A 6,002-nucleotide genomic window follows, 5' to 3' on the forward strand; every position below is an offset into this window, starting at 1 on the left:
GACTTTTTTTCTTTGCATAAATGTACTGTCTTCAATTTCTTTATCTGACTGCAAAGTTTCTGAAGTGAAAGAATTCACAGCTGAGTACTTGGTGAAGGTCCTTGAACCGTTTGGATTGCAGACAGTTTGGTGCGCTAGTATGTTTGAGGTACATGTTGTGGTAAATGAAATGCAGTTGCTCAGTGAGAGACAATGCTCAGGCATTTGTCTCCAATTAACATCATTTACCTCTGACAGACCAATCACTTATAAATTTACAAGCTCGTGGAAAATAGTAATGCTTTCGTATCTAATTGCCAGTGATGGCTAGAGCAATGGGAATTTTTTTAAAGGGTACTTGCTTGAAACTGGAAGGGGAACACTGAGTCAGTGTGAGCAAGCTGTGGGCACAGAGGGAATAAGTACTTGGTCCAGAGCTGGCTGTTGTAACGTAGTCCGATCATTTCTCTTTTTTTTTTTTATCAATAAAATTCTTCCTTTTAACCCATCTTGGTTGGTACTGACAGTAGCTGTTCTGCATTGTGTGCTCCTGTCACAGACCCACTGAAGATTGCTGGTTTGGGATATTCCTTTTCTAGGTGTCTCAATGTCCAAGTCATACATCTTTGTGTAAACCTTGGATGTTCAAACTTGCAGTTCCATTACATGTTTGAGTACAGCCTGCTGACGTATGCATGTCATGTTAGCCCTCATCAGCTGTATCTAAGGTTCCAAGAAATTTTAAGAACTATTTGTTCCCACAGGTGGTTGATGTGGAGTATTCAGCTCTGAAAGCAGTTGTGCAACTCAGTGAGCCTTTCCTGTGTGAGTTGCTGGACAGCACCTTTACTTTGGAGTGCATGCAGCAGCTCTTGGAGCTGAAGGAGTGTAAGATACTACTGCAGGAGCTGTGGGTTGTGTATTATGAGTCAGGAGAGCTTGACCACACAGCACTAGCTGTAGAGCATGTCAGGTAGGAAAATGCCCAATGTTTAATTTTTGTCTTGAACGATGACATTCTGGTAGTATCCAATGGGTGGTGCCCTGAGTTCTTGTGGTCATGCTGGCAGCTCCACAAGCCAAGCTTTCCAAAGTAAATCTGGTGACTGGTACTGTGTGGAGACTGCTCACAAAGAAAATCTGTGGTGTCCTCTGCAGCTGCAGGTAATCACACAATAACCAGGTATGTTTGGCTGCAGTTTATTGTCAGTCTGCTTGCTGTGTCAAAAGCTTGGAAAAAAATAATTTGTGTTGCTTTCCTTCTCTTTTCCACTCAGTTTTCCTTGGGCTGTATCACCTTGTTGGCTCTAGTGCAGCGTTCCTTTCTCTTCTATAACATTTTGGTGGATTTTTCCTTTTCTGTTCTATTCTTTTTCTTTTCTGCTTTTTTTTGCCTCCTCCCCTGAATTTTCTCTTTATTTTTCAAGTGTCTGTTCACATATTCTATTTTCTTTTCCTTTCTTTATCACCTCTGTCTCTTTTCCATCTCCCTTGCTTTTGTGAGAAACTATGGACTAGAATATTGTTTATTAAGATTTATGTTAAGCTCAATGTAAAGGTTAGGCAACAAAGATGTGAAATCGCTTATGCAAACAGAAACCCGGACACTGCTTGAGTAAGATAAGATAACCACAATCGCGAGATAACCGCCAGACTTCCAGGAACCGACAGAAACAGGACAAACAACCCCAGATAAGGACATGTGAATGAGGGGTCAACTATGGGATAAAGGAGAAAAACTTCTTATTTCGGCCTCAACGACCACCAGGAGGTAGAAAACGACCCCCTAACAACAACTGAAGCACGCGCAGAGTACCTCCACTACTTCATGAACACGGAAGTAAAGATGTATAAAAAGGGACTGTTTGAACTGCTCAGCACGGCAGTGGCGGAGCGCAGACTCCCCTGTCGTCCAGCGCTGTTTTTGCTCATATTCTACTTGCTATAATTAATAAAATTTTAATTGGATTATGATCCGTTGTGGTCACAATTTATGACAATTTCTGGTGCCGTGACTCGGATAAGGAACGGTGGGCTTTGGTCCTCCGGGGAGGCGCCCCGCGACATTTCGCGGCCCCGCGACCAACAGCTCACTCCAACCTTACCGACGAACCTAAATTCTAGGATATTGAGCAAAAAAAAGGACCGGTAAAATCCCATAAAATTCTGTGCACGGGAGTCCGGACGAAGACGCAGGACGCGTAAGTATACTGCGAAGTTGTTCGCGGGTTCGCCGTTCGGGCGGGATTGGGTATCCTGGATTATAACGAACGAGAGGTTCGATATACTGAACCAAGCGAGTATGGACCCTTTAGTACTGCGTTTCCCACCTCCCGCGAGGGACTGGGCCAGGAATAAGGGGAGCAAGTGAGTGTGTGTTTGTGGATAATCCAGAAGATGGGGGCGAAGGGCAGCAAGCCTTCGACTCCCATGGGGAGGGTACACACTGTACCTAAAAATACCCCTCTGGCATATATCTTAGACAATTGGAGATATTTCCCTGGAACCCTAGGGAAAGATAAGCAAAAAATGATAGAATATTGTACTAAGATATGGGGAGGGAAGAAGATTTCTAAAAATGTCTTTTGGCCAGTCTATGGGTCAGAAGAAGATTGGGTAAGACAGCAATTAAACCTCTGGGTTAATAATAAAAAACCCCTTAACCCGGAGGAGAGTCAATATGGGGAAGTGTGGCTAGAAAGACCGAGAGCTAGACTTTATCCGCTGAATGAAATAAAAACTAAACAAAAGAAAAAGAAGGAAGAGTTAGATGAAACCCTTCTAACCCCCCCTCCTTACATTCCTCCTCCTGCTCCCGCAGAAGTCCCCAGAGCGCCCACTCCCCCACCAGAGTCGGAACAAGGGTCTCCCCCTCTTCCTAGACGCGTAACTAGAAGTCAAAAAGGGGCAGCTCAGATGTACCCCCTAAGGGAAATACCCATGGGGGGACCTCAACCTGTGATCGGATATATTTCCGTACCCCTAAACTCGGCTGACCTACGAGATTTTAAAAGAACCGAAATGGGAAACTTAATTGAGGACCCACTGGGAGTGGCAGAAAGATTAAATCAATTTTTGGGACCAAACCTTTATACTTGGGATGAGATGCAATCTATCCTTGGTCAATTATTTACTACCGAGGAAAGAGATATGATTAGACGAGCAGGAATGAGACTGTGGGATGCTCAACATGCCCAGGGACCCCAAGCAGAGAGTCAGGGGCTCTATATCTTAGGGGACCGGAGTCATCATGAGCCCTTGATAAAATTAAAAATAGGTCCCCATAAACAAGAGTTCACCTTTTTAGTAGACACTGGGGCTGAGAAATCAACTATTAAGCAAATACCTGAGGGATGTAAAGTTTCCCCTGAAAAGGTACAAGTAATTGGGGCAAAAGGAGAACCCTTTAAAGTAAGCAAAATCAAAAATGTGGTATTCGAAACTGAAAATAAATTTGGAATGGGTGAACTCTTGCTCGTCCCTGAAGCAGAATTTAATCTGTTAGGACGAGATTTAATTGTTGAATTGCAATTAGAAATTAAAGTGAAAAATCAGGAGCTAACAGTGTCTGCTTATCCTTTAACCGTGGATGATCAAAAACAAATTAACCCCGATGTCTGGTACTCTCCGGACACAATTAGTAGACTGAAAATCCCACCGATTAAAATCCAACTTTCCGAACCCCACATACCTGTGAGGGTAAGGCAATATCCCATATCCCTAGAAGGACGGAGGGGATTAAAACCAGAAATTGATCGATTGTTAGCACAAGACACTTTGTGTCAAAAATTGTTAAAGATCTAGCTGAAAGCTTGGGGATTAAGTGGGAATACCATACACCATGGCATCCACAAAGTTCGGGAAAAGTTGAAAGGATAAATGGAGAAATCAAAACTATTTTGACTAAATTAATGATAGAAACCAAATTATCATGGATTAAGTGCCTACCCATGGCACTATTAATTCTCAGAACCAGACCCCGAGCAGATGTAGGAATATCAGCGTTTGAAATGGTGTATGGAATGTCTTATAGAATTGAAAGTCCACAAACAAATGTTTTAATTCGAGACCGTGTGATTAATGAATATGTTTCACAATTAGCAGAACATCGTAACAAGCTTTGGGAACATGGACTGATTGTACAACGACCCCCGTTGGACTTAAAAATTCATAATGTTAAACCTGGGGATTGGATATTGATTAAAGTGTGGAAGGAAGAAACCCTAAAACCCAATTGGGAGGAACCTTATCTTGTTTTGCTTACAACAGAAACAGCTGTCCGAACTGCTGAGCGTGGATGGACTCATGCCAGTCGCATTAAAGGCCCAGTGACGAGACCCCACTGGAAAGTAATCAGTACTCCAGGTGACACCAAGATAACCCTGAAAAGATAACGTAATGATAAAGACTTTATTTGATTATTTTGCCGCATTACCTTTCGGTATAAAGTGTGTATTGCTGTTTATATTTGCTATAATTATTTCTCTTTTTTTCTATTATATATGGAAGCGTACAAAGTGTGTTGAAGGAAATTGCTAAACTTATGCAACCTCACAATATTAAATATAGAAGATATGTTGATGTAAATAATATATGCACTCTAGATATACGAATTAGGTGGGTGTAATGATTTGAACTGCAATTGTTATCCATTTGCTTGTTTTAGGTGTAAGGTATGCCAGGATAAATGGTAGACACATTGTGAATGTGGATACCCTCCAATAGGAGTTTGCACACAGTGTTGGAAAATCCAAAGAACTCTCACTGAGTGGAAATTAAAACAATTAGAGTCTAAACAAGAAATTATTCGGGAATCCCATGAGTGGTGGGAAATTTTTGCCAAAGGAATAAACCCTCAATATTATTGCTACCACTCCAACGAACCAGTCCCCTTTGTAGCTGAAATTTTGGTTATAAAATGCAGAAGGGAAGTACTGACCGTGTCTTACTTTGCCCCATTAGTTAAAGCTGCAAAGTGGGAAGCCTATATAAACAGGCAGAAAGCCCGAAACAACTGTTCTCCTGAAGAATTCCCTTGCTGCCGAGAAGATGGTACACCCCGTGGCTCGAAGCAACCGAGTCGACGGGCGAGGCAGAGGAGGAACAAACTGTGGAGAAAAGAACCAGAACTATGGGACACAAAAGCAGCAATAGCCGAACTTCCCCAGGACTGGTAAAAATATACTTAAATTGGCAAAATTAACAGACACCTTTTTTTTCTGGTATACCGTTAGTTTTGTTATTGATAATAACCCAAGCAAATGGAAACCCTCATAAACCTATGAACTAGACAATAACAAACATAAAATACACTTTATTAAAGAACGGTTTGACATAGCTAAACTGCTTATTTTAACTACGAGGTCTGGGGCAAAATATAAGAGTGTATCTATTAATGAAGATGAAGATTGCTGTGAATACATTATGCCACGTGAGAACTATGCCTTTTGTAATTGTGAGGTATTACCTTGTGAGTGTTATGATAAATATTGGGATTGTGGAAAAAGGTTTGTTCGCAGTGCCGAAAATGAAAGTAACGTCTAATAAACAATAATAGGATAAAAAGAAAAAGGGGGGATTGTGAGAAACTATGGACTAGAATATTGTTTATTAAGATTTATGTTAAGCTCAATGTAAAGGTTAGGCAACAAAGATGTGAAATCGCTTATGCAAACAGAAACCCGGACACTGCTTGAGTAAGATAAGATAACCACAATCGCGAGATAACCGCCAGACTTCCAGGAACCGACAGAAACAGGACAAACAACCCCAGATAAGGACATGTGAATGAGGGGTCAACTATGGGATAAAGGAGAAAAACTTCTTATTTCGGCCTCAACGACCACCAGGAGGTAGAAAACGACCCCCTAACAACAACTGAAGCACGCGCAGAGTACCTCCACTACTTCATGAACACGGAAGTAAAGATGTATAAAAAGGGACTGTTTGAACTGCTCAGCACGGCAGTGGCGGAGCGCAGACTCCCCTGTCGTCCAGCGCTGTTTTTGCTCATATTCTACTTG

General features: G+C 41.8%; 1 long non-coding RNA gene across 1 annotated transcript; it reads left to right on the forward strand.

Annotated features, from left to right (window-relative positions):
* The first annotated feature begins 1,909 nt into the window (after positions 1-1,909).
* Positions 1,910-5,093, forward strand: LOC115619221. Its single transcript, XR_003994957.2, has 2 exons — positions 1,910-2,180; positions 4,249-5,093. It is a non-coding gene; the product is annotated as an uncharacterized LOC115619221 (long non-coding RNA).
* Positions 5,094-6,002: the final 909 nt, after the last annotated feature.

The sequence above is a fragment of the Strigops habroptila genome, chromosome W (assembly GCF_004027225.2).
Source record: "Strigops habroptila isolate Jane chromosome W, bStrHab1.2.pri, whole genome shotgun sequence".
Taxonomy (NCBI): domain Eukaryota; kingdom Metazoa; phylum Chordata; class Aves; order Psittaciformes; family Psittacidae; genus Strigops; species Strigops habroptila.